At 41.1% G+C, this 10,517-nt stretch overlaps 1 protein-coding gene across 1 annotated transcript in view; it reads left to right on the top strand.

Annotated features, from left to right (window-relative positions):
• The window catches only part of dock10 (dedicator of cytokinesis 10), an 82,573-nt gene that overhangs the window by 16,233 nt on the left and 55,823 nt on the right, over nucleotides 1-10,517 (top strand). The gene's annotated exons all lie outside the window — the stretch shown is intronic.

The raw sequence follows: 10,517 nt of genomic DNA on the forward strand, positions 1-10,517 counted from the left end.
TCACACATTAGCCATAATAGCTAGAAAAGATGATACTTTGCAAGATGGCTAAATTGTTTCTTACGGTTACCAGTTTTCTTTGGCATATCTGGCAGTTGACTTTTGGGATCATTTTTGCAAATTTTGAAACCATTCCAGACACTTCACATTTTTGACATCTTGCTAGCGCATCTGTAAGCCTGTCACGTGTGGCCAAACTGTCCCAGTGTCAGTAGTGTTGGACTACTGGTTGCTGTTAGATGAGAAAGAGTCGGAGTTGCAAAACTGTCATTAAGTTTAAATATCCTTGTCTGAGAATAGCTAAAAAATAATTAATGTTATGTAAATGAATAATGTTGGATAATTAATTCTTAATTAATTGATTTATGGGAGATGTATAGGGCTGTTAGCATTAACCCATTAGTCGCAATGATTATAATGCCTAAATATTTTTAATAGCGTCAATCACGTGCTGCTATTTTCGCCGCTGCCTATCTTTCAGAGGCTATAGATGGCTGAGTTTTAAAGTTAGGGATGATACTGGCATCATATGAAACAAAAAGACCTGAGAAGTCCAGTGGTACCAACCATGTTATGCTAGCTTCTCGGGAAAGGGGCGAAATAACACTCCAAAGTTAGGCTACATTTTGGCGAGGGAAAAACAGCATTGCCATTATCACAGATAATGGCCATGGCCTTGACCTCTCACCTCAAGATATCTGAATGAAAATGAGATCTGTGGGTGCCCGCAAGTTGCCCCTTTACAGACATCCCCACTTTATGTGAGTCTCATATAGTTTGGGGCAAAAACTATGCACTTTTTTGCATGCAGTATTTATTACAGATTTATGACTAGAAAAACTTGACACACAGTGCTGAGCTGCATCTCAAATTAATCTTCAGGTTTAGATCCCGTCACCCCCCAAAAGAGACAAAAAAAGGTCTACAGTATGTGGATCTCAGAGGATCTCATTAATTGTATGCTGCTATTTTGTCTCTTCGACCACACTGTTGTAGCAGTGCAGCACTGATTTGAAATAAATAAATCTAAAAGTTCAGATCATAATGTAAATTTCTTTGCATTTATTTAGTTCCCAGTTAAAACTCTATGATAAGAATTACTTCAGTTTGTTAATATGGACTTCAAAACTGTTTTGAAATGCAAAATTATGGAATATTAAACCTGTGAATAAAAAATGAGATTAATCACGATTTAAAATATTAATCTTTTGACAGCCCTAATATCCCTAATATATATGAAAGGAGCATTTCAATACTTATTTTGACATTGATCGCTATGGCAGTAATTGAAGCTTCACAGCATTCAAGTCAGCCCTTCATACTTGCAGCATCGTGATGTTGAAGTCTGGCTTGTTTTCCAAGGGTTTCCCTGAAACAAGGACCACCTACACCAATGTCCTAAAAATTAAGCAACTTTCATAAAATAAAACATAAAGTCTCAAGAAAATAGAGCAAATGGAATGCACTTAATGAGTGTGACTACTACTTTACTGGTAAAATTGACCACAAGACGTAATGTTTCAACATCTGGGTAGCTTACCTCCTCGATGAAATGGTTTCTTGGAAGATCTGCTGATGCTGAATGTAAATATCTGTACTGATGTTTCATGTGAGTCCATAAATTATGCAACAAAATGATAAATCTTTATTTATTAACGTTAATGACAAAGTAATGTCTGCTTTCTATTAGTCTACTGTGAAGAAAAGAGTTCAACAGTTCTTTAGAGTGTAGGTAAGATGGATGGACAGGAGAAAAGGTGAGGCTGGTTGTTGTTGGAGGTGGGTAGGTGAATTTTAAGAGGGAGGTGAATCTGAGGAGAATGAATGGAAATTTTTAACAATGCCACCCCCCCTTTCCCAGCAGTTGCTACTCACCAGCTTCCCCTCTCCCATATTCTCCACCTCATCTACCCTCTCTTGCTCCCTCCCCCAACATCCCTCCTGCCCCAGGACTTTAGTTCTCAGTTAAAGACATTTTAATAGCTTCCTTTTCTAAACAAACCAGCTGCCAGAGGACCAGATAGCATCTCTGGCACAGAGCGCCTCCTGGAGGTCATTCATTAAAGACGTGGCAGCAAGGGCAGAAGTGTGGAGACTGGCACTCTCTCGTCCACACAGCTTGCTGTCTCCAGGTCTCAGCACTAGATGGCATTGGCAGTGTTCTGTGCCTCTGAACTCTGGTCTTCCTGTTAACTCCTCCGGGGGAAGAGCTCAGCTCGGAGCCAGATATTTCATACAGTCTCCAGGTTCACAGCATGATCTTGTTACAGTAAGGTCTTTGATTCCTGTTTGCAATTGCATTCTCACATGAAAATATGTCTGCAGTGTTTGTATTTGGAAGGCGATCCACTGCATCAAACCAAGTGCTTCTAATTTCCTCCAACAAATAACAAGAAAACTGTTCATCTCATGACCAGCAGACACCTGCAGAGGGGGCAGGAACCAAAGCAAATCCAACATGTGTGAAAAACAAAGACAGGAGAGTAACGCAGTGAGAAGAAAAGCTCTGGCGTAGCAACAAAATCAAAACCAAAATGAGTCAGAATCAAGAAAACCCCTCCAGTTCAAACAAAAGCGTTGTCCTACATCTGCTCTGTGGAACTTTTTCACTTTGAAAAATGACAGTCAAAAAGCACAACATTTCCAAACATTATTTTGCCACAGCTGCAGCACAGCAGGGTAAAACCATAAATATATTCAACCACCTGAAACAACATCACAAAATACAATATGATGAAGCGCTCAAAGCCATGAAACTGATCAAAAAATACCAATCACAAAAACACAACAAATTACAGTTCTTGGCAAGATCGTTTTATCTTTAATCAAGCATCCTCTACAGTACCTGATGCTCACTTTAGACCTTAGTCTGCCTTCCTGTTTGTGCATGAGATGTGTGGTGTGGTGTGGCATCCGCAGGCTGAGGTTTTACTGAGAACAGCACATCAGAATGACTTCGAGATGCTATTAACATCAATAGTAATGTTAGAGAGTTTTAAATGATAGTCACTGCAAATACACAGACATGCTGAGCTGCAAACTCAAGTCTTCTGAGCAGTTGGAGGAATATCGTGGTAATTTGATTAAGTTCATTCGATCCAACAAATCAGATCAAAGTAGAAGAATCTTGCATTGTCTGCAGTTGAGTTACGAAGAAAATGACCCCAGATAAACTTAAGCTGGAAGTTTACAGTCTCCATATTTCTCCCGCTGACATTTTTCTCCATCTGCTCAGTTCTTTGAACCTTTTTCAGCCAGTCAGTGAGCTCTCTACATATCTGCAGCCCGTCAGAGAGACAGACTGTATGTGTGCGTGCTCTTTGAGAATAGGGGGGTAGTACAGCCAGAAAGAGGTTGACCCCGTGTCCCTCTTGTTGCTCTGTGAGTGCCAGGGGCCAAACCGTAGTTTGCTGAGAACCCAGCACCCTTGAGTGACAGCATCCTTCCTGTTGTGGTCACCATGGGAACGGGAGAGTGTTTTCCCAAGTAAACTCAGTGAAGCTTTGCACCACATCAAACGCCACTGCCATGAGTCAGCCTCCAGCGCTACAGGGAACCTAACTATAGCAGAGCTAACTGCTTACAAGGCAGTGTGCAGGACTTTTAATGGACTGTGGTTTCCTACTTGGCCTAGTTGGCTGAGGTATTTGAAGTCAGTAAAATGGCTCATGTTTGTCTTTTGTCTAAATAGTTCACCTACACGCGTATGCAGCATGCACACACACGCATCCAACTCCTGCAAATCTAGTGAACATAACTGCCACTTTGTCACTGTCAGTGTTGTTCAGCAGAGGAACAGGAGGATTATAGAGACTGAGGCTGTACAGCTGGAAAACATTAACTCCACAAATGATGGCAGCAAACTGCCCTATACACCCCAATGATGTCATCCTCTACAGAGGTTCAGACTTGCACACATCTTAACCCTGGTCACACAAGGAAGCACAGGCAAGCACAGAGGACACACACTCACACATACTGTAGCTCCAAACAACAGCAAAGGTGCACACAATTGACTGCTAACACTTTATTGTAGTGGTCCACATAACTTTTAGTGATATTGCAGAAATTAACTGATGTGTAACAATGTTTTCTGGAAAGTTTCCTACTTGGGAAAACTGAGGAAATGTGTAACCGGTGCAGCTGGTAAGCAACTATGACACACTGTACATTTGTAAGAAAACTAGACCAATTAGCATGACACATTTTTCAGCCTGTAGTGTTTGTTTTATGTTGGGTTCATTGCGTCAGCTGAACATGCAAAACTATAAAGTCTCTTCTAGTGTTTTGCACTCAAAGTTGGGGTAGGCAGAAATCTGGAAAAGGCCAAAAAAGGTAGAATCTGAAAATACACCCTCCTCCTGCAGCTCTCCCCTCTGTCCTAAGCCCCTCCCACCAGGTGACCATGGGCATGCACACATGCTTTATATAAAAACCCAGTGTTTCCCAGACATTGATTTTTTTTTTTTTTTTTTTAAAATCTTTTTTCAGTGTAGCGCTGCAAACAGTGGATTTGCTCTGCCCCTCCTTGCACCACTTTCTCTGTTTACTAGACCTCAAATAAGACAAGAATTAGCTAGCTAGCCAGTGGACGGTCTCTCAGCCTCGCTTCCAGCTGGACTGTTTCCCCAGGAGGAGAGCAGGCAGCAGCTCGGGTGAAGGACCTTTGATCAACAATTGCGGCAGCTTGAATTAGCAGAGGGCTGGGTGACACAGCAGGATGGTGGCCAGCAGCAATGCCGGTCTAACCTGTGTAAGGACAGCAACAGAAAATTTCAATTACATTTAATTCAATGCAACAGAACTTTATTTATCCTGAAGGAAATTCCAGTGCCAGAGAATGCTTCAAATTACTGTAACAACACTTAACATTCACAAACAACACTACAAACAACTTATTGCTGTCTTGCTGGCTGGATTCTGGTCGCTGCAGCTGCTGACAATGGGTCTGTCTCAGGAGCTCCTACCAGCTCATCTCCCAGTGAGGTGTCCGCAGTGCTAATGTTACTTACATAAATGTGAATTTTGGCTTCGGTTAGGAGAAGGCTTAACTATCATCAAAAATTTCTCTCTAATTCTCAAACACTTCGTTGGTATCGATAGTCATTTTATTGCGTTTATTGACAGACTCTCTTTTAGGCTTTATTTTTGATACGTTTGTTCTTCTAGTTTGGGTTATTTTGCAGTATAGGCAGTTGTTGAAGCTGAAAAAGCACCTTTTTCTCTGCCATTGAATCAGGTTTTCACCATCTGAAGGGACACGCATGCAGATCTGCATTTGTCAAACAGCCAATTGGAACGCCCTCTCTCTAAATTGGCCTGTGATTGGTCAAAGACACCTATCATGGGCTAGATTTTCTAAAGCCTGAAAACAGAGCCAAGAGGAGGTGCAGCTGCAGTTTGTGGGGTTTGAGTTGTGGGGTAGATAACTGATCAGAGCTGATCAGATCAGGTCAATGGATGAGAGGGGCAGCTGTTTATGAGTGAAAGCAAACTTAAGACCCAGCGTGATGAAGTTTCACTTTCACTGTGCCTGCCATTCTGCTGTTCCTTCTGTGGCGCTACTAACAACTGAATGGTGTATATATTCCTCAAAGTTTTTTGGGGGGATTTTAGTCCAGTGACACCAAATTAAACTGCCTTCCCCAGCTTTAACATTTAACCTACAAAATAAATGTTATCCTGTAAAATATAAGGCTATAAGGCTTGAAATATAGTATTTTTATTTTGTGGTATTGCTACTTTACATAAAGTCAGTAAAGCATTACAGCTGAACAATATTGACAATGTTCTACTTTTAATCAATAATCTATAGCCTATTTATTCATTTTATCAATGGATCTTTGTAAAAAAAAAAAAAAAAAAAAATTAATTATTAGAAAGTTTTTATTCTGAAAAAACTCAACTGTCAACTCAACTTTATTATCTCTGTACCTTTTTTTTTTTTTTTTTATCATTTCCTCCAGAAGTCACAGTCAAAAATAGCAGGTACTTACCATGTGTACCAATTGAGCAATTTCCTCAAACAGATTTTTCAGACAACATTTTGTGTTGTACTTTCCCTCATTGGTTGCTTTGTAGGAAATTATTTGGAAAATAAATGACCCATGAAATAAAGCATTACCAAAGATACTGATGTAGTGGTTGGCATTTATTATGCTTCCAAGGGAGTTCAGAAATTGGATAATTTGATGAATTGGAAATGAATTGAGAAAGAACAGGGAGTGAGAGAAGAAAACAATAAAAGAACCTAAGTGAAAGGAAGAATTTAAGAGTGGATTATTCCACCTCATTGTGTGGATGGTGGTGCAGGTGTTTGTGGTTTTGTCTGGGGATGTGACACCACCCTTGTAGAGGTTTGTTCTTCCATTTTGTTGTGTGATTTATTTATTCTCCTAACTGTCCTGGGAGATGAGCTGTTTTACACTTTACTATCTCCGTGTCTGTGTCTCCAACCACAGAGGGCGTGTTGGTCTTATTCTCTTCCATGGAAGTGCGAGGTCCTCATCACTTATTTAACACTCGCCACCTCATTTGCTGAAAGTTGCCTCGGGTGTTTTACTTTAAAATGCACCTCTCCCTCTTCTTCTGGCCATTTTAAAAATGAGGTGAAGTGAAACAATTACAAAATGCAGCGAGGAGAGTTTCTATTGTGGTTTCTTAATTAACCCCCTGCACTGGCTTTGCTTTCAGACTGCACAGTTTTCTTCTGGGAAACGTGCAACATTTTTGATTAAGCTGATGGCTGCAGTAGATAACATATAACATCAGTGGTAAAGACTCACAGCATGAATATGGCCTCATCCTAGCATGATGACATAATACAGTTCAGCTAACACCTCTCCTAATAACAAGTATGTTTCCATTACTCTCAAATGCATATTTAGCATTGGTGCATAAAAATCAATAGGAAGAGAAACAACTAAATCTGCTCCTGCTTTATCTTCTTCTAGTTTTATGTCTGGCAGCGAAGACACAGCTTCAGTATGTTACTGCCACCCACTGTTACATCCCAGAGAGCTTTAAGGGATTTAAAGGGTGGCAGATAAAAATGCCTCATAATGTGTGTGAACAGGCAAATTCATTCAAGAAAAATAACATACTGGAAATGTCACACAGCATCAATTAAATTCTATAATTTAAGGTGCTCTTAAACGCTCTTATCTCGTCATCCTCACTTGTAAATGTTTTGCGTGTCACCAGATAATGGAAACATTCAATGATTAGTTTAAACCTTGACGAGCATTTGGATGGAAACGTTCTCGCAGCAGCCAGCGTAGTGATATAATCCGTGTTTGAAATCAGTGTGAAGGCAGGCGGAGTGAATGAGAGCGCAGCACCACACTAGCAGTGTAACATGGGGACTCCGCTGGCGACTACAGGGCATGTTTGTGTGGGCATATTTGCATGACAGGACCATTGTGGAGGCCTGGCATACAAACAAAGCCCATCTCTGTGGCTTCTGTGTGTTTTAGCTGCTGCTACAAGGCCTGTTGCACTGAAGAGCCTTTAATGAGAAGTAATGGTTTTTGGAGGCGTTGGCGAGGGGAGGATGGTGGCGGTGGGTGCGGCTAATGTTTCTCCACTTTGATCATTGCGCTGGACATATGCACTGTCATCTCCTACTGAGTGGGGCACATTAGTACACTGTGTGGGAGAGAAGCAGCAGTTCTGTATGTGTGCATTCTTGTGTATGTGTTTCTGTGTGTTTCTGTGTGTCGAGCTGTTTATATTTAGCTATGTAAAGCATTATAATAATAAGCGTTTATGTGGGTGGTGGGTGGGATTTTCTGTCACACTGACATGGACACTAATGACCTTAATGACGACCTAACAGCATCACCATGGTTACCTCCTACTCTCTGCAGGGAGCTGAGAGTGTGCAAATGTCATTGCCTTTACATTATGTATAACTTGATTACAGACTGCTGGCGGCCTTTGAAAACAATGCAAAGGGTAAAGTTAAATCATATGTGTATGTAATATACGTAGAATATGTAAAACATTTCCTCGATTGAGCCGAGGTGTTGCTTACCCACTGTTTTTGTTTCAGTGGTGCTTTGAGACTTTTTTGGCGCTGTGTCTCTTGGGTGACCAAATCTGAGCACTGTGGGGATACAAGCCCATAAATGTCCCGAACACAAAAACTAAAGGTTCCTACAGACTGTGCGATTTCAGCAATCTCATAAGTTTAGAGCAAGTTACACTGTGCGACATGGATCTAACATCAAGTTTGATGTCCAGACTCAAGTACAATGACAGCGCCTACTGAATCACAGGCTACGACGTACGATATCTTCCCATACTGAGTGCACAAGACTGCTGCATGGGTTATTACTTCTCCAACTGTGAAGCACAACATAGAGGGTCACATTGTTATCCTAAAGTTTTGCGGGCACTTTATACTGCGGTGTGTGTGTGTGTTTGCTAGCTGCTATTTTGCTCACCTGGCAGCTGCAACTCAGCCACTATTTCCTTCCATGCTTCATCCTTCTTTACTTGATCATGGTAAGAGCTGGAGGACACATCATACAGGCAAGGATTCTGCTGCCACAACTCCACAAGGTTTTCCTCTTTGCTGGAATCCCACACGTTTCTTTTAGTGTGTTTTGCCTCCATGGAGAGCTGCTGTCCGTTTGTTTGGGTTTAGCGCCTGTGCGTCACTTCATGCAGTATTTCTTTTGGTTGGTTAGAAGACATAAGTTGGTCACACAGTGAGATGGTCATCCCAAATTTATGACACTGTCAGAATTTTTATCCCAGGCTGTCTTTGACCATAAGACAGTGACAACAGCCATCCTTGAACCTCTGTCACTGTGCGACGTAGGACCACGTTGGTCATCTTTTGTCTGGGACATCCCAAAATCGCAGTGTATACTGAGCTTAAGAAAATCCAGGCAGAGGGCAGAGTCTCTGCAGAAAAATACACGGCCGCACACTTCTAGTGGATCCTAAGTAATAATTGGAAGTGTGAGTTAATACGTTGTTTTTTTAGGGAAATACTGCATAGTTTATCTTTAATCCTTTCAAATTTTAGAATACATTTTTTATTGGACAGTGACACTATGTGTTTTATGTCATATTGCTCAAAAAAAAAGACACTGGTGTGGACATGCATTAAGGTGCAGTCTCTCTGTTAGTTTAGACGTTGTTTTCATTTTAATTAACTCACTGTGTTGAATTCAATGGAAAAGTTTCCTAACTTCTCTATTTTTATACAGTCAATGAATTATTACATTATTTCATTTCAGTTATTTTTACTTCCTCTAATGAGTGTCTTGGTGATGATTTTGACAACCCCTGTGCCATTGAGGAAATATTAAGGCTTATAAGAGAAGTGTGCTTTGGGCAGTGTTTGACTGATTGACAGTTGTCTCGGGATGTCACAATCAGTTTGTTGTGCTTGTTGGCCTTGTCTTGCCTTGTCTCGCTCCACCTCCTCCTCATTAACCAAATTAAATTAAATTCAAGTGACTGACAAAAATGGCAAAGAACAGTAAACCAAAATCCAGGCTTCAAAGCCTTTCCCTCAAGAAATCTTTGGGAGACATAACTAGTGTAAAGCTACATTAATAGCTTTCTAAAATCTGTGTCTTGGACAACCCTTTGGTTTAGCAAGGAAGAACAAGGGGAATTTTATAATGAAAAGAACTTTGAATTGCTGCAAAACATGTGAAAACCATTTCGTTCTCAGAGTGCACTTTTTTTTTCTACCCGTTTAGCCACACACAGTGAAAATAGAACATGAAGAATAAAGACCAGATGACATGAGAACAATTAGAGCGGTCAAAGTGATTGTTGCTGGCACATCAGAACTGATATAATGGAATTTTTTTCTTCAAGTACTTGTGCTAGATTGAACCGAAAGCCCAGCCAGTGTCCTGTCGCCTGTCTGTGTGCTGAACCAAAGTCATGGGAATTTCACAATTTCACGTCAGATCTCCAGTCCTGGAACTCTCCATGCACGCTTCATCTGCAAAGCCGCCCACTCCCCACTTTCCAGCCACTTTCCGTTCAATAACCTCTCACCACTCTCCCTGGAGCAGCACACACTCTCTGCCAACCTCCTCTCTGGAACATTAAGCTGATTTAACTGTAGCAAACACATGCATATGCATAAACATGCACATTTTTATACTCCTTCTTTTTATTTAAAAAAAAAAAAAAAAGCAACAGTTTATTTAACCAAATCAGAGTGTGGGACAGCGTGTCTGTGCTATATGTGCCGCATGAACCACAAATGCACAAACACAGCCAGCAGACCTCTGACTTGAAAGGACTGGTGTGATTGGGAGAAAAATGGTGAAGCAGACTGCTGCAGGATGAAAATCAGAAAAATGATGTAGCTTTATATGTGTACGTGCGTGCATGTAGCAGCTGGTTCTGGTCAGCTGACAGTTATTGCGGACTGTGATTTGTTGGGTGAGCTGGGCTGGGCTGAACCGTGCACAGCTGCAGTCCGTGTGTGTGTGTGTGTGTGTGTGTGTGTGTGTGTGTGTGTGTGTGTGTGAGTGTGT

This window comes from Epinephelus moara, chromosome 2 (assembly GCF_006386435.1).
Source record: "Epinephelus moara isolate mb chromosome 2, YSFRI_EMoa_1.0, whole genome shotgun sequence".
In the NCBI taxonomy this organism is placed as follows: domain Eukaryota; kingdom Metazoa; phylum Chordata; class Actinopteri; order Perciformes; family Serranidae; genus Epinephelus; species Epinephelus moara.